The sequence below is a fragment of the Chelonoidis abingdonii genome, chromosome 2, assembly GCF_003597395.2.
Source record: "Chelonoidis abingdonii isolate Lonesome George chromosome 2, CheloAbing_2.0, whole genome shotgun sequence".
In the NCBI taxonomy this organism is placed as follows: Eukaryota; Metazoa; Chordata; order Testudines; family Testudinidae; genus Chelonoidis; species Chelonoidis abingdonii.
In genome coordinates this window covers 154491036-154509738 of record NC_133770.1, presented here as the reverse complement: position 1 = coordinate 154509738, position 18703 = coordinate 154491036, and the positions used below count along the sequence as shown (strand labels likewise).

The 18703-nt window shown below is 44.7% G+C and overlaps 1 protein-coding gene across 1 annotated transcript in view; it reads right to left on the bottom strand.

Moving 5' to 3' along the window:
• The window catches only part of LOC116823552 (substance-P receptor-like), a 117102-nt gene that overhangs the window by 67837 nt on the left and 30562 nt on the right, over positions 1-18703 (bottom strand). The window lies entirely within an intron of this gene.

The following is an 18703-nucleotide window of genomic DNA, read 5'->3' as shown; positions in this document are numbered from 1 at the left end:
GAGTAAGGAATAAATGTGACAATCACCACAACACATTCATAAATCGGAACAGAGGCAACGTTCAACAAATGGTGCGCCCAGCACTACATCTGGAAGCTGATGGGTGACCAGTACAAAGTGATTGCTTAATCCAGTTCCTAACAGATAAGTATCCATGTCATAGTTATCTTTCCAACTGGCATTAATGAGTAATCTCAGCAGAGAGACAAAGGGATGAATCTGCAGGTAGCAAGACCCCCATCAATGTAGTATTGGATCACCTAATAATTTCTATCCACACTGCAACTCTGTGAGGTAGGGATATGTTGTTATCCCCATTGTACAGATAGTGAAGTGAAGCATAGAGACACCATAGTGAGAAGGAGCCAGATTTTAAAAAGGTATTTAGGTACTTAACTCCCACTGAAATCAATGACAGTGAGGTAATTAAATCCCTTTAACAAGCCAGACCTAGGGCATGATTCAGTTGGGGATTGGTCCTGCTTTGAGCAGGGGGTTGGACTAGATACCTCCTGAGGTCTCTTCCTACCCTGATAGTCTTTGATTCTAGCAGGAAGACCATGGCAAAGCTGGGAATTGAATCAACTTGGCTGAGTTATAGCCTGTTGCCTTAACCACTGGATCATCCTTCCTCTTCAAATACCGCCCCCAGGAATAGGAGTGGGGTAACCGTCTCAGCCCTTCCTGTGGCTGCAGTTCATAGGCATGGGTTACAGATATCACTGACAATTTTGAGGTGTCTCCCAGAGTATATAAGTAATAATCACATGTTTTTTCTTGGTGGATTCATGCTGCTAGAAGTTTAGGGGGGAAATAGGCTGAGTTCTGCTGATCTGACTGTTTTAATTGTTCGTTTCCCTTACTTCCTTGGTCATAGTGAGTATATAATTACATGCAATTTATTTTATCATATAGTGCTAATTCCTTTTCCTGACTTCAGGTATTCAATTTTTGTCAAGCCCGAACCACAGTGCATCTGATACTTTTGCCATACAAAAAGAGGGGCTATTTTGTGCCTAATTCCATAATAATAATTTGTGTCTGCTGAGCAGGTCAAGTATGTGTTCATGTTAAATGTGGTGCTAAATTGCAGCCAGAGCCATTACTCCTTTCTGTGTCTGAAAACCTCTGTTACTTGAATGTATATTTTGTAATCAACATTAATACTTCTAGGCAGGTTGCAATTACCCATAGTTTTGTTCCAGGAACTTGCTAATTAGTTATTTTTTCTTTAGAATAAAGCCAAATAGGAGGAAAGGGAAAAATTTATCTCATAGATGTTTTTGGTGGTTTTCTTTAAATAATTACAAGAATAAATGATTTCATAAGATCTCAAAAAGCAGGGATAATATGTGAAATATTGAAGGAAAAAATAGTGTTGCTGCTAGCTGCCCTGAAGTAGCAGATGGTGACACCTTGCAGGTTGGCTTCCTGTTACAGGAGAAACCAGTGATGCAGTGTCTGGGTGTATTGTTAATGCAACTGTTTATTTATGCAATATACACCAGTCCTTGAACAGAGGTAGGCACAAACAGCATGCAGGTAATCCTGTTTTCAGGAATCTCAGCCAAAACTCTAATGCCCACTTCCTAGGGGCAAGAATTGACTCTAGTTAGTGAGATTAAGACAGAGAGCAACCTCTCTGTCTGTTTGCCACAGCTCCCTTGAAATGGAATGACATCACAAAACAACAATGCAGCATTTCTTCAAAGGCTGATCAGTGCACGTAGGCAGTTGCTAGCCAGCCATTTTGGAAGGGTTAATTGGGCATGGCAAAAATTCCCTCTTGCCCCAAGTGATTGGGAAAAATATATGTCCTTTTCTGGTCCAAGGAAAGTGACTCAGTTTCAGCATGCATACTGGTGCATATGTCATCTCATACTTGGAGAATGAAAGACACATGCAGAGGAGTCTCACCATCTGTACATCCAGTAACTCTGTACTCTGCCAGATTTTTGCTTCCTGCCAATTCACTTGCCTACAAGTAAAAGTAGCTGTCTAATATCACAAGTCAAATGTAAATATTTCTGTAGCTCAGTGAGGGCTTTTAAACCCTCCCAGACTAAAACAGGAGATAGGTACAATCTCTATTTTCTGTGTTATGGACCCCAAGTTGCCCTGAATCTCTCTAGCTACTAAATAGCCTCAGGAGAAGCCACTGTCTCCATAGGAATTCATGAGTTATGCAGAAGGGACAGGCTGATCAATGTAAAACAAGGAGTTATTAAACAACACACGTCTTGTGTCAAATGGAGGAAAGAGAAACTCTCCCTTTCCTCCCAGATGGGAAATGTTTCTCTTGTTTACTGGTCGGAGACTCAACTTCTGCATCCCAGGCTGAGTCAAACTCCCATCTTCTCCAGTAGCACTGCCCCAATGGCTGCAATGGAATCGCAGCAGCATAACCAAGAGGAAAACTTGGCCCCTCCTATTCAATACTTCAGTGACGCCTTGGGCAAAGTGACCTTCTATTGTTGTTCTAGCCATTTTAAGGCTGTGATGTTTATCTCCTTCCCCCCACCCCCACCCCCGTTCTCCTTTGTTTTTGGTTTTCCTCCCTGTGGGATTGGGATGTAGAATAGCTCAAGTTTCAAGGTTTCCTTTTCTTTATTCTTCCCCCGTGTTCATACCTCACATGCACTCCTAGGCCTTATGTGGATGCATCTGTGTCACTATCTATTATTTGTATCACAGCTCCTAGAAGCCCTGGTCATAGACCTGGGCCCCGTTGTGCTAGGTGTTGTGTAAACACAGAACAAAGACAGCCCCTGCCCTAAGGAGCTTACAATACAATCCTTGTCTCTCTGCGGACTGGATGTGTTTGCCTTCAAAGCCCTTGTTGGACATTTAAGTTTCCCGAAGCAGGGAGGAGGAGGTGTCAGAAAGAAACAACAAGTACTGCCTCCTTGATGGTCCATGAATTCCCCTGTAAAATGGACCTGGCAGCATTTTACAGCAGAGGTAGGCTCAAGCCATAACACTTGGATCCAGACTTTGAATGCTCCAAATTTGGAGGCGTATTCAGATCTGGAGTCTGGGGTCAGGCCATTCTGAATATAGGGGCCATTCTTCACCTTCTGTGTATGAAGGCAAGTTCTGATGCAAATGTCTCCCTTCCCTCCTCTCTTCCCCCCCCCGCCATTAAAAACTGGATTTAGGAGTTTGCTTTGAGCTCACTTCGAGTTTGCAGTAATGACTCAAAACGTTAGTGCTTACTATATGGTTGCTACCACTTAAGGTTGCTATTACCACAGAGGGCTGTTGTGTTTTAATGGACTGAAATGAGCTGTGATCTCACTGCATGGTAGCATATGGCAAGTCTGAGATGGCTTAGCACTGGTTTCCTTTGTAAACACATTTAGGGTTTGATGCTGCAAGGTGCTGAGCATATCTGTTAGGTGCTGAGCGCCCTCAACTCCCACTGATGGTAGAGAATTGAGGGCAGTCAGTGTCCTATAAGAACAGTCCACATCTTTCAGGACTAAGGTCCTGAGACAAAATTCTGTGTTTTTATGAAAATGAACCCATTGACAGCACGGAATGGTAAAGAATCCCATCACAGAGGAGGAATCATGGGAATGGGATTACACTGGAATTATTTAGAGCTGCAGAAATACAGGCACTGCAACATGGAGCTTTTTGTAATAAATACCCTGCATTACTATGTGGTCTGTCAGCCCTACTACTGCTGATCTTATCGCCCAAGCTTGCGGTCAGAGCCGAATTCTTGCACCCCATCAGCTCACAAACACTCCGAGCTGCTGCATTTGGTGTTTGATGGGCAGGAGTTGAGTTTTCTTTTGCAAAATTAAAATGGACAATGTATTGCCCTTCCACGAGAAATTGACCCACAGTGGCAGGAAAAATAAAGAGAGATTTAAGTAGAAACATGCAGGAGACGTACCTTGCCAGCTATGTGCCTCTGCCCATGGGTACCACAAAGCCTTATCAGTCTCTCACAGCTTATCCAGCCTGATAATTATCCATCTGAAGTCCCCGTCAGCCATTTGGTACCTGAATTCAAATCTAGTTCTAAAGATGCAAGTAAGTGGGGCTTCCAAGACTGCCCTGGGGAGAATGTTTAACAATCTAATGAATCTCACTGGGAAGGAATTTTTCCACATACACAGCTGAAATTTGCCTTTTCTTATTTTCACCTCATTATTCCTAGCTTTGTTTGCTGGGGCCACTCCAAAAGAATTCCTCTTCCTTCTGGATGCCTTTTGAATTCTTGTTGACTGTTACGTCCCTCTGCCATCAGCCAGCCAAGCTACACTATACATTATTTATTCCCACTCTTTACTGGGGCCATTGAGTCAGAGTGTCTCCGTATTTATTGAACCAGTTTGAGACACCGGAGGCTTGATTTGCAAGAGGATCGAACTCCCATAACCCCACCTGAAGTCGACAGGAGCTACCAGTTCTCAGCACCTCTGAAAATCAGGCCCATGGTTGCTCAAACTGGACACCTAAATTGAGGTGGCCAAAATCAGTGGCCACTTTTCAAAATTTGGACCCTTGGACTCCGTTTTCAGCTGCATGGGGGAGAGAAGGTATTTTTGAAGGCACTGTAAACAAGCTGGCTGCCACCTGTGTGCCCCCTCATGACTGGGGTGCCTCTGCCTTGCCCCACTCTTTATTCTCCCTCTTCTAGGCCCCTTTACCCAGACTTCACTTGTTGCTCATCCAAACAACGCCCTTATTGGGGTCTGGGTTGACTCAAATAAAACAAACTCCAGAGGGAAATCTCAGGCTCAACAATTTGTTCCAGGGCCTGGCTCTTACCTCAGAGCCTGGGTGAGAGGAAAAGTCTCTTTATCAGTTCTTAAGAGGCAACCTGCTTTGGGGTTGGGCTTGCAGCAGCCCTGCTCAGGGCTGACTACTCCCGCACAGATTTCCCAGAGTCAGCACCCCTCAAGGACTGCTTCAGCTCCCTTTATAAGGAGCCAGCTGCTCAAGGTTTCTTCCTTGCGCCATATGTTTCTGGCGGGCTCATACAGCAAGCCAGCTCCAGGCTTTGAGTCTCCTGCAGGCAGTTCCCTCACTCCTTCTGCTCTCTTAGAATTAGGGGCCTAACTTCCCTTGACTTCCAATGTGAGTTAGGCACCTGGCTAACCTATGCCTGGGTACCTAAAGTTGGGCACTCAATGGCCTGATTTGGAAAGATGGCGACATCTTCAGCTTCAGTATGACCTGCAGATCCCTCAGCACTTTTGGAAAATCATAACATTGGACTGCAAGTGAGCTCCTGGGTCATCAAGTTCAGTCCCTGCTATCACAGACAACCCCACCATTCTATCCCCCTCAGAAACTTATCAAGTTCCATCTACTTTAAGGAAGAGATTTTTCTGAAGCCATCCAAGTGATTCACCATGATGAATACCATTGATAGTCAATGGGACTGGTGCTTCAGAGTCATGGAGGCACTTCAAGAAGCTTTCCACCCTTTAGCACCAACTTTGTCAAAAGTGTCCCTGGACTTGGTTGCCCCAGCTTGCAGTTGTCCGGCCTGAGATGCATTAAAGGGGCCGGATTTGAGAATGGATGCTCAGCGTTTCTGAAAATTGGGCCCCTTTTTAAGGCCTTTGGAGTTGGGAGACAAGAATGAAGGTGCCTGGAATCCTTAGTTGCTTTTGAAAATTTAGGACTTGAGTCCCAGATCCTCAAAGGGAATTTAGGCCCCTCATTGCCATTGAAATCTATGGGAGTCAGGAACCGACATACCTTGTGGTCACCTACATACCTTTGGCTTTCAAGCCAAAAATTTGAAACTTAGGTGCCAAAATGTAGGTACTTAAGTGACCTGATTTTCAGAAGTGTTCAGCACCTGCAATTTTCCTAGATTCCAGGAAGAGAAGTGACCATTATGATCATCTAGTCTGACTTCCTCCGTAACACAGGCCAGACAACTTCCCAAGATAATTCCTAGAGCAAAAGTCCCTATTGACTGTAGTGCAAGAGAAGGATTTTCAGCCCCTCTGAAGGTGAGGCTTTCTTCATTTAGGTGTCTAGCTATGGATTTATTGTGGGTTAATCCAAGTATGAAAATTTTGGCTTTGAGTTTGAAAATTGGGCATTTAGTTCCCTTGCTCAGTGTTCAAATACAACTTTAAAGGATTTGAAATCATGATGTAAAGCAGACCCATTGTTTGCTGGGCTATGCAGCTTCATTCATTAATAGCTGATTGCAATCAGACGTAACAAACCGCTTTTACATCTCAAATTGAATTTCTGGCAACACACTCGAGAACTTTCCTCCTCAATTAAAGTGCTTCACAGCTGTGAAAACCTTCTAGATGATGAAAAGGGCAAATAATTGTCATTATGATTAAATAAAATCCAGCCAAATAGTCCAGAGATCCCTTTAATTGTCATCTATTTGTCTATGAGACTGGCTGCTGTAGGGTTCCTGGTAGAGGCAAGACACCAGAATAAATGTGGCAAGTCATACAGAGGCGGAAAAGGCACATAGAGAGTGTGAGAGACAGAGGAGGAAAAGAGGTAATTCTACAATACTGCATAGGCATAGTGGTGAGGAAAAGCAATATAGGCAGGAGAAAGGATGGTTAGGGGATAGCCTTGGGACTTAAGAGACCCCAGGTTCAACTCCTTGCTCTGAGCAAGGACCTTAGGCCGTCACTCAGGGCTGATCTACGCTAGCAAGTTAGGTCCACCTAGCTGCATCACTCCGGGATATGAAAATTCACATCCTTCAGAAATGTAGTTAAACCATCCTGAGCTTCAATATAGACAGCACTAGGTCAATGGAAGAATTTTTCCTGGGACTGGTTTTGTTCAACATCTTTATTAATGATCTGGATGAAGGGATGGACTGCACTCTCAGCAAGTTCGCAGATGACACTAAGCTGTGGGGAGAGGTAGATATGCTGGAGGGTAGGGATAGGGTCCAGAGTGACCTAGACAAATTGGAGGATTGGGCCCAAAGAAAGCTGATGAGGTTCAATAAGGACAAGTGCAGAGTCCTGCATTTAGGATGGAAGAATCCCAGGCACTGCTATGGAGTGGAAACCGAGTGGCTAAGCAGCAGTTCTGCAGAAAAGGACCTAGGGATTACAGTGGATGAGAAGCTGGATAGGAGTCAGCAGTGTGCCCTTGTTGCCAAGAAGGCTAATGACATATAGGGCTGCATTAGTAGGAACATTGCCAGGGCCGCCCAGAGGATTCAGGGGGCCTGGGGTCTTCGGTGATGGAGGGCCACCGCTGCCGACTTGCTGCCAAATACCCGGCACTTCGGCGGCGGGTCCCGGGGCGGAAGGACCCCCTGCCGCTGAATTGCCGCCAAAGACCTGGAGCAAAAGCTCCAGGGGCCTGGGCCCCGCAAGAGTTTTCCAGGACCCCAGGAGCAAGTGAAGAAATCTCGCTCCAGGGCCCCCGAAAAACTCTCATGGGGGCCCCTGTGGGGCCTGGGGCAAATTGCCCCACTTGCCTCCCCCTCTGGGCGGCCCTGAGCATTGCCAGCAGATCGAGGGAAGTGATTATTCCCCTTTATTTGGCACTGGTGAGGCCACATCTGGAATATTGTGTCCAGTTTTAGGCCCCTCACTACAGAAAGGTAGAGAGAGAGTTCAGCAGAGGGCAGCGAAAATGATCAGGGGGCTGGGGCACATGACCTACGAGGAGAGGCTGAGGGAACTGGGCTTATTTAGTCTGCAGAAGAGAAGAGTGAGGGGGGATTTGATAGCAGCCTTCAACTACCTAAAGGGGGGTTCCAAAGAGGATGGAGCTTGGCTGTTCTTAGTGGTGGCAGATGACAAAACAAGGAGCAATGGTCTCAAGTTACAGTGGGGGAGGTCTAGGATATTAGGAAACGCTTTTTCACTAGTAGGGTGGTGAAGCATTGGAATGGGTTACCTAGGGAGGTGGTGGAATCTCCATCCTTAGAGATTTTTAAGGCCCAGTTTAACAAAGCCCTGGCTGGGATTGTTTAGTTGGTCTTGGTCCTGCTTTGAGCAAGAGGTTGGACAAGATGACCTCCTGATGTCTCTTCCTTTCCTGATATTCTATGATTCTATGATCAACCTAGCTACCATCTCTGAGAGGTGGATTTACTATAGTGACAAGAACCCCAGCGGCACAGCTGTGCATCAGCAGTTGTGCCACTATAACATTTCTAGTGTGGACATTCCCTTAGGCTCCTACGGCCTAAGTCTTGTGGCATGTCAATGGGACTTAGACAGTTGGGAGCCTAAGGACAAGGTTTTGAAAATGGGATTTAGGATCCTACGTCAGTCAGGTGGGTTTTTTTACCCTTAGCATCTCTGGGCCTCAACAACCCATTGAAAAGAAAATTGAGATATTTTCCCACACATAGGTGTTGAGTGTATAAATACAATAAAAGGCTTAGGAGATGCTCCAATACTATGGTAATGGGGGCCATGAAAGCATTTCAGTTAGATGGAAATGTCTAAACATATGATGAGAAAAAATTATACCACTATTTCATATTAAAGTATCTTGTAATTATATAAATAACTATATCACTGTGCAGAGAATAATGATATAATTATCACAACCGCCTCTTTTTTTCCCTTCTTCACATGAACATTTGATGAGAAATACAAGGGGGAAAATGTCATCCTGCAACTTCTTTACCACCACAATAAGAGCATAGAACCAGGGCTGTCAGCTTGCTTGCATTTGTGAGAGAAAAGTATCACATTCTCCCCACCAGCTTCACAGCTGACCTCTCCCTGCCCATGCACCAGACGTTCTGGCAAGTTATGGAGCAGGACTATTGAATTTAGTAGCCAGTGAATTCATTCCTAGAGAATTGTATCCTGGAGGTAGAATTCTACAGCATTTAAAGATAAATTTCTATAGAAACATATTGGGAGGGGGGTATATAGCTTCTTCTGAAGCGCTCACCTGCTCTTATGTATAAGGATATGTCTGTACTATAATCAGGGGTGTGTTTCACAACTGGAGTAGACATGATAGAGCTAGCTTTATTCTAACCAACTCGGGTACTGATAGCACACAGGCTAGTTCCTTGAGTGATTTCCCAGAGTTCAACACTCCTGCAGCTTCGCTTCTCTGGGACTGGAGCTAGAGAGATTAAAGTTACCTCAGCTATGGAAGTTTGAGCTGTAATCACAGGGTGTCTTGTACCCTTAGAATCAGGTATCTGATTCTCACCTGGGCAGGTCCTTGCAATACAGTATGTGAAATGCACAGCACTTTCTCATCTTCTCGCCTAGATTCTCCTCACACCTCGTTAACCCCATTGACTTCAGTGGAGCTACTCCTGATTTACACCAATGTGAGTGGGAGATAAACCAGGCTTTCTTTGTTTCTATATGAAAACCGTTGAACGTGCCATTATTTTCTTTTTTCTGCAGCACTCAGAGATCGGTCTGAAGCAAAACCCCAGAACTGGACATTCCTGAACTACAGGAAGGGAATCCAGGCTTTTATGGGTTAGGCCCATCTCTATAGAGTAGTTTTCATCTGTGTGTATCGGAATGGGAATTTCCTGTCTCCTAGCCTTGCTGCTTTTTCATCTCAGCTCTGCCTTGCATAGTGCAGTTAGCAGTCCCTTCTCTTTACCAACTTTGCCCAACCCAGGATTTAGGGAAGACCCTGTTTGGTGACATTAAGTAGCACAAGCTCTTACTCTGGGAGTTACAGACCCAGAAAGAACCACACGGTTGGTCTGTGTCCAGCAGCCTCAGTGAAGAATCCCTCTGTGTATTCATAGCAAACTGCATCTGTTTCTTCTTTGACCCAAGGGACACGACTTAGAGCAGTACTAATCCTGTGCTTGCATCTCGTTGCCATGGAATGTGCAATAGATAGGTACATATAGATATTCACACCCTGAGTTGCCAAGAGACAGCAATTCAACATAAACACAGTTCCTGGGTATGTTCTGAGTGGTGTTTGTTCTGATGATTATTTCTGATTTTCAGTGTTTACTTTTGGAACATGATGGCTCTTTTTTTTTTCCCTGGGGAATCAAAATTGGGTTTTATTGGTATTTACAAAAATTAGTTTTTCTGGACTTCTGTTAACTCTTGTATGAGTGGGATAGCCGGTTAGTCTGTATCCACAAAAACAACGAGGAGTCTGGTGGCATCTTAAAGACTAACAGATTTATTTGGGCATAAACTTTCATGGGTAGAAAACCCACTTCTTCAGATGCAGAAGTGGGGGGTTTTTTTACACACAAAAGCTTATGCCTAAATAAATCTGTTAGTCTTTCAGGTGCCACTGGACTCCTCGTTGTTTTTGTTAAATCTCAGTCTCTCTTGCATCTCTTTATCCCAGGGATGAGGTTGCAGAAAAGCCACCACCTATCTCAAATAATTTTCAACACTCCACAAATGCTAAATTTTGTTTTGTTGTTTGTTTGTTTTTAAAGTAAAAACTTCTTTTCCAACACTTTTCTGCTTTGGGGGTTTACTGAGCTTAACCAAAATGTATTTCAGGGAGGAAAACGCAAACTGAAGGGGTCATATAGGGCTCAGAACAGGGCATTCTGGAGCATTCTATCCCAGTTCTGCCATGGAGTGACTGGCTTCGTATGCAGTTTGGTTATCACCATGGCGGTCCCAGGATAGAAGATAGACAAGGTGGCTGAGGTGGTATCTTGTATTGGACCAGCTTCTGTTGGAGTGAGAGAAAAGCTTTCGAGCTACACAGAGCTCTTCCTCCGGTCTGGGAAAGGCACTCAGAGTGTCACAGCTAACGACAAAGTCGAACAGATCGTTTAGCATAAGTAATTAAGACAGAGGTTTTCAAACGGTGGGGTGTGCCCTACTATGGGGGCACGGAGGAATGTCTGGGGAGGCGATGTCATTGAGTTGCAATACCAGGCAGCTTGGGCTCAGGGAGGGAGTACCATCTCCACCGCTTGGAGTCGGTGTCCACATCCACCATGGTCATTAATTTCCGCTCCCTGGCAGTCTCCTCCCCCAGAGCGTGTTGCATGCACCTTTCCCCACCCTGAAAGCCTGAGGGGGGAGGAGCAGGTATTGTGTTTATTTTTGTCTGGGTTGAGGGGCTCAACCAAAAATTGTAACTCAAAGCGGGGGCCTGCGCTCAAAAAGTTTGAAAACCGCAGTTCTATGAGGATGACCTCTTGTAACTCACTTCCCTGACACATGGTTCAGTTTCTCCTTCTTTAAAATGGGGATAAAACACCACAGAAAGGGAGGCATCGGTCAGCTTAGTTAGTTTCTATAAAGTGCTCTCAGACTCTACAGCACAAGATGCTAATTATTAATGTGTTAGTGATCTGATCCTATATCTTACAGTAGTGACATCATGGCTTCGGTCTATGGCTATGATCTCTTGGCAAGGAAAATCTTAAATAAGCCCCTCAGTACGATTCTTTATTAGAGCTGGTCAAAAACCTGACATTTCAATGAGAGTTGAAAAATATGGACAAAGTTTTCAAGAAAAAGGCCAACTCTCTTCTGCACTAACTGCTTTCCCTCTCCCTCGTCCCGTTTTGTTCTCATCTGTTGTTTAACACATCATACAGCAAGAGATTAAAAGGACTAGAACAAACATTTTATTCCCTCCTTTTCCACAGCCTTACTCAGATTTCACTTCTCCTCGAACCATTTCCCTTCGCGTTTACACCTGCCTGAGCTCGCTCTGGCTGCGGTGACTCAATAGAACCACCTAATAATATTTAGCGCTGCTATCATGCATTTCGTTCAAGAGCCTCACAGAAAATATTAAGCTTCAGAACACCCTTTGAGGTAGGTGCTGCTATGCCCATTTTACTGAATGGCTAACTGAGGCACAGTGGAGTTGGGTGACTTGCTCAGTGCCATACAATGACTCAGGGGATTGAAATTCAGGACTCCTAACAACCTGATTTAATCACTGAGACCACACTTCCTCCCAAAGCAAGGATAGAGCCCAAAACATTGTCTCCCTGTCTTTGGCTGTAAAACACTAGATGACTCTCTCCCTTTCTATGGCAAAGTGTTCACTCCCCTAGCAAGGTTATTTATATAGTACCAGCCATCGGATAAAGCATCTAACACGTGTAGGAAAACAAGGACCCTGCTCCAAAGAGTGATGAGTGGGGATCGGACTTGAGGCCAGCTGTGAGGGAGTGAGGCTTGGCACCAAACACGGGCTGGGATTCCCATCTCTTTGCTTTAACAAAGCACTCTGAGCTGCAGGAGCTAAGGTAGGATGTCTAGGCTGCATGAGGCATGGAGGGCGCACATCCTATTGTACAAAGTCAGTTGTATGGGTTCTGCCATAACTAGCACCATCCCTGGTTTGGCCAGTACCAGCTGCTTTGAAGAAAGGTGCAAGATACTCTGCAATAGGCAGTTTAGAATAACTTGGCCCCAAAGAAAGTTTCCTCCTGACCCCCATTAGTCAGAGGTTGACGTATGCTCTGAAGCATGAGGGTTTGTACCCTTTCTGTAACTTGTGTGTGTAATTTTTGTTAATGTTCACCCTTCGCGAATGAAAAGAGGGTTGTTTGGGGGCAGGGTTCACCTGGAAAGCTCCTTCCTGCACAGTTGATGATTTGTTTTTCCAGAGGCCCCCTTGGGAGGAAGGACATGAATTTTAAATTTATTTTCAAGCCCAGCTGACATGAAAATATCTGATTCAAAGGGAAAAGAGAGACCAATTCCCCCCGCCATCTAAAGATTAGATGTCAGATAACTGACCGTGGCATGTACTGAAACCAAATCAATGTCAATAATTTATTACTGGGGAAAAATAACACGTCAATTGCAATTTTGCTTTAAAAAAATCTCTGCAGCTTTTTTTTTTAAATGAGCAAGTTTCCATTAAAATGGAAATTAGATTTCACAGGCAGAGTACAGAACGTCTGTGGTGTGCAGGACTTGAGTGGATAGATTTGGCCTGATGGCAGGTGCAGGAAAACAAAAAGGAGGTTGAAGCAGTTAGGGCAGATTCAGAAGGACAGCCTTGTGGGTAAGGCACTGGATGGAATCCAGAGTGGGTATGTCTACATAACATTTTGGAGCGAGCCTCTGAAGCCCATCCCCCTCCCTAGGTTTCAGAGCCCACTCCCTAACTTCAAATCATTGGCTACACAGCTTTTTATGGAGCACCAGCATGAGCCCTGCTAGACCGTCTGTCTGTGCACCAGGCTGGAAGGCTCACACCAAAATAGTGTAGACAAACCTTTATGGGTTCTGTGCCTCAGTTTCCCCATCTATAAAATGTGTTCCTAGTGCATAGGAGGGTAGTGAAGGTGACTGTGTTAATGGTTGTGAGGTGCTCAGATACTGTGCTAGTGATGGCCATAAATATCTAGACAAACATTAAAAGAAAGAATAAGTCACAGCCAGATCCTGCATTTCACTTGTCCGCACAAAAGAGGAGGAGGAAGTCATACGATAAAGGCACCGGCCTGAGTGATCGGAGTGCTGGCTCTGCTACAGACTATCAGCATGTTACAGGGCTTGTTTTCCAACATGTTGAGCATCTCCAGCACACACTGTATTCAGCGGGGGTTGAGGGTACTCGGCCCCTCTGGAAAACAGGCCGTTAATCCCCGTGCACTTCTGCAGTTACTCCGCTGTAAAATGAGGCTAAGCACCTCTCCCTGGGGGTGAATGTGAGGTCTGAATGCACTAGTGCCCCAGCCCACTATGGAAGTGAACAGATGTGTATTCAAGGGACCACAAAGGTGTTTGTGTGTGAAAAGCACAGCTTCCCTTCTTAACTAGCCTAGCAGAGTTTGCGAAAGCACTGCTCAGGGGAGGATAAAAGGATACGGAGCCTTTCAGTGGTTTGAGAATAGGTCTGCTAAACCCAGGATTGTGAGTTCAATCCTTGAGGGGGCCATTTAGGGAACAGGCGTAAAAATCCGTCTGGGGATTGGTCCTGCTTTGAGCAGAGGGTTGGACTAGATGACCTCCTGAGGTCCCTTCCAACCCTGATAGTCTATGATTCTCTTCACCTGTTGATCCCCAGTCTGAATTCAGCCCAGGTTGGTATCTGGAGGATGCTTGGTGTTCTGTGGTAAGATAGATTCACAATGAGCGTGTAGGGTTCAGCATTGTAATGCCTAACTCCTAGATGCCCTGCGGGCCAGTGGAATTCATGACCCCAAGTTAGGAGCCCAGGTTCCTTCTCTATCTAGCCCTTAGTGGGTTCCCTCCAGTTCTCAGTGAACAAGTGACCTTGGAGTGACCTACTGAGAGAGGGGAGAGTAGGGAGACTGAAATACCCTCCCTCCAAGATAGGGACGTCACTCCAAGTCTGAGAAGAGGGATAAAGGGAGTTTGAGGCTCCTCAGTTGACAGTCTCTAGGACGGAGCTTGTGGGAGACAGGCTATAGGCCCCTCTGTGAACAGGTCCACAGCTGTCCAACTTGCTTCCAGTGGAGATGGGTCTCAGCCTGAGCCTTCCTACATGAAGAGCCCATGGCAAGAGGGGGCTTTGCTGTCGTGCACAAAACAGCATTCAAACGTTATTCACAGGGCTGGGTTTATAATGGGAGTCAAGCCATGATCAAAGACAGAAACCAGAATTTAAATTGAACCAGCCCTTTTACTGAGCTCAACAATACAAGTTCCAGCCTCTGATAAGGAAAAATAGTATTTAAGAAGGAGGCTAATGATTCTACTATTAGTTCATGTCCCAGCCCATTAAATTCTGTGTGCACAGCCCTGTTGGTTTGCTCTAAGACACTGCCCTATTAAAGGGATGTACAGTTGAAACTCTTTGTTACAGATGAGACTTCCAATGGTTTCCTTAGTTTCACCTTAAGGGAAGAGAACCTGTCAGTGGGTAAAACACTATGTTCAATCAGGGTTGTTTAAAAACCAACATATACCTTTGTGCAGCACTGTTTGGTTTAGGTAAATCTAAAGAGTGCAGTACCAGGATACTGATCTCCCTGTGTGCCCTGAGGATGCTGGACTTTTAATAGAGAGGGTTTTGCTCTATTCAATATGTTGCTCTAAAAGCAGCTTGGAAGGGAGAAAAATCAGTGTAGCATGGCTCTCTCTCAGTATAGTTATGGGGAAGGTTCCTGCATCTGTTGTATTAGCAGGAACATTTCAACCCCTCTCTGCAAACCACACCAGCAATTGAACTCTACCTTCCCATGACTTCCCAAAATCCCCTATGAAACCTATGTTATTAGTTATACTTTCTTCCTGTTGCATGAGAAGTTACCTGCTCTGTGCAGGGCTGGTGTCTTCTCTCTCTTATAGCAATGTAAATTAATTCACCCCTGCCTTCCTCCCTGAGGAGTTGTTTCCACCTGTACAAAGTGAGGTGTAAAATGCTACCCTCCGTGTGAGGCAGTGGAGAATTCTGATTCAGGAGCATTTCACATCCACTTTGCTACACGTTGGACGAGACAGGTGTAAATCAGTCTCACTAACTTCACTGGAGTTACTGAATTTACAGCAGTTTCAGAGCAGAATCAGGCCCTCAGGGCTTTTTGTACAGGGTTGCTTGGGAACCCTCTTGATCAATAATTAGAGCTGGCAAAATCTTTTGGACTAAACTTTTTTCCTCGTCCTTCCCCCGCTCCCCCTAAAATGCAGATTTGAGTCAACTAAAGCATTTCACAAATTTGTGTTAAATTCATTGAATTGTTTTGGTCAGGAAATCCAGCTCCTTCTCCCTAAAAAAAAAAAAAAAAAAAAAAAAATTTGGAAAAAATCTAAATATTTAATTGATCTTTTTAAACAAAGTATTTAAATTTGTTGATGCTTTTCATTTTGAAAGGTACTTCAATTTCATTTAAAAAAATTCAGAGTAAAAAAAAAAAGTGAGAGCAAAATGTTTTGTTCTACATGAAGTTAAATTTTTTTCACCTTTTTTGGTTTTCTGAAAAATTCCAAAACTTTTCATTTCAGGTCGACCCTGAATTTTCTTTCCTGATTTTTTTTTCGGTTTGGCCAGTGAACTGAAAAATTAGTTAGCTATTCACACAGCTCTGTCAATAACACCCTGAATCCTGCTCACCTCAAAGATATTACAGGAGTGTGTTTCACAGCTGTGTTAGTCTCTGCTCATCCCATCCCATGACCGAACCATGAAAGGAGCAAGCAGCACATGACAAATTCTGCAGCACATCAGCTTCTTTGCTAACAGATTCCTCCTCTGCCAAAAAACCACTGTCTCCATTGAAAGTTCCCAGGTACTTGCTGGCATTTGGCTGAGGGCAAAATCTCATCCCAAAGGCTGCCAACGATGTAGGGTATGTATTTGGAAATTCAATTGTTTTCTCTGAGAATGTTACCAGCCACAGATGGGGAAGGAGAGATGCTGTGAATCCAGAACCAAAACAACATATTTGAAAACTGCTTATTATAGTCTGTCTTGGCTGTGTCTCCCTTGACTCTACTTAATATTTGCTTTGGCAGCTAAACAGAGAGAAAGGGTGCATGTCACGAGGTGGGGATTTATGTTTTTCTTCAACCGTGTGTGGAAAATTACATCTCATCCTCTCTTTCAATACAAAAGGACAAAATCTGAGCTGTTTTAGTTCTAATTGCTATCAGCTTGCATTGTATTTATACAGGGTGTTGTTGAAACTCGTTATATTCAAAATGCCGTATGCACAAGCCCCAAAATCAGATGGTTTGAGCAATGATTATATCAAAGTAAAGAAGAGAGAGAATTTTTATTACGGTGCAAAGTACATTTATCTCAGTTATACCAGATAGGTCAAGAAAAATTCAAGACCTGCCCACAATTCTGATCAGCTGTTTACTAGCGTTGCCAGTTTTGGTTGGCCATATTCCTTGAGGTTTCATCACACGACATCTTTAATTAAGGATTAATCTTTAATTCCTGGAGACTCCAGGACAATCCTGGAAGGATGGCAAACCTATTGCTTACCTAGGGTGAAATTCTTCCTGTGCAGAGAACCAGTCTACAGCCTCTATACATTACTGAAGCATGACTTTAAAAAGCTTAGCAAGAATCCTATACTCTAGTCCAGAGGAATGGCTACCTAGCAGCGCACAAGTTGATGTTACCACTATCTGGCCATCAGAATCCTGGCTGGAGTCTCCTGCAGAGAAATCCATCCTCACATAGAGACATGCACTGGAACTAGCTGCAGTCAGAGTGGATTTACCTATGTCCGCCATATTAAATTCGACTGTCAGAGGGGTAGCCGTGTTAGTTTGGATCTGTAAAAGCAGCAGAGAATCCTGTGGCACCTTATAGACTAACAGATGTTTTGGAGCATGAGCTTTCGTGGGTGAATATCCACTTCGTCAGATGAATGTAGTGAAATTTCCGGGGCGCAGGTATTAATATAATGCAGCAAGCCAAGCTTAGAGATAAAGAGGTTGCTTCAATCAGGGAGGATGAGGCGCTGTTCTAGGCAAGCTGAGGTGTGAAAACCAGAGCAGAGAAACTGTGTGTCTGTAAGTTTGGCAAGCATTCACATCTTGGGTTCACATCCTGGCCCTGATTGAGTCAAATTTTGCCAAGATGAATTGAAGCTAGCATTTCTCTTCCTGACGTCTGGTCTTGAAGTTTTTTGCTGCAGGATGGCCCCTAAGGTCTCTATTAGTGTGGCCAGGCGAGGCTTGAAGTGCTCTCCTACAGGTTTTTGTATATTGCCATTCCTAATTATCTGATTTGTGTCCATTTATCCTTTTCCGTAGCGACTGTCACAGTTTTGGCCATCGTACATAGCACGAAGGGCATTGCCCTGGCCTAATGATGAGCGACTCTTACATTGGTGGACGTGCCAGCGTGAACATGAACCTGGGAGGTGTGGCTGACTCTGGTTAGTCCTGTGATGTGTCGCTGGTGTAGGTATGTGGGCAGAGTTGGCATCGAAGGTTGCTTGCACTGGATTGGGAGTCTTGAGGTGAGGAGTTACTAATGGTATGGTGTAGCAGTGCTGTGGATAATACGTTTTCAGGGTCTGGCGAATATGTTGGGCAAGATTGGCCTGCACCCGCAAGGCTGTGAAAGTGTGGGATCATTCTCCGGAATGGGTTTGTAATCCATGATGATAGCGTTGGAGCGGTTGTAAGCTGAGGGCTGTGCTGATGGCCAGTGGAAGATCCTGTTGGTTTTTTCTTGGTGCTTGCAGTAGGAGCTTCGGTAACGTCTGGCTCTGTTGATTTGTTTCCTTATTTCCCGTGTGGGTATTAGTAGTTTTGAGAATGCCTGGTGGACTTTTGTAAATGTTGGTCTCTGTCTGAGGGTTACGAGCAGATGCAGTTGTACCTCAGTGCTTGGGCTGGTAGACAATGGAATAGTGTGATGTGCCTGGGATGGAAGCTGCGCAAGAAGGAGGCTACGCGGTCGGCTACGTTCGATATAGGATGGGTTAATGTGACGGTACTTTTTTGCACCGTGGTGTCTAGAACGTCGGACCTCCGTTAGATTAGGTTCCAGGCTGAGTTTGATGTGGGCTGGACAGCTGTTGAAATCGGGTGAATTTTCCAGAGTCTCCTTCCATGGTCCCAGATGATGAAGATGTCATCATACTGTTAGCGTAGGTAGAAGAAAGCAGCGTGAGTGGACGAGAGCTGAGGAAAGCGTTGTCAGGTCAGCCCATAACAATATTGGCATATTGTGGGGCCATGCGGGGCCCATAGAGTGCCACTGATCTGGGAGATATATAATTGGTCATCAAATTTTGAAATTAGTTGTGTGAGTAAAGGCACGAATCAGCAGCCAGTTTGTGCTGTGGCATCATTCAGGAACTGTTGCCGACGCTGATCCATCTGTGTGTGGGATT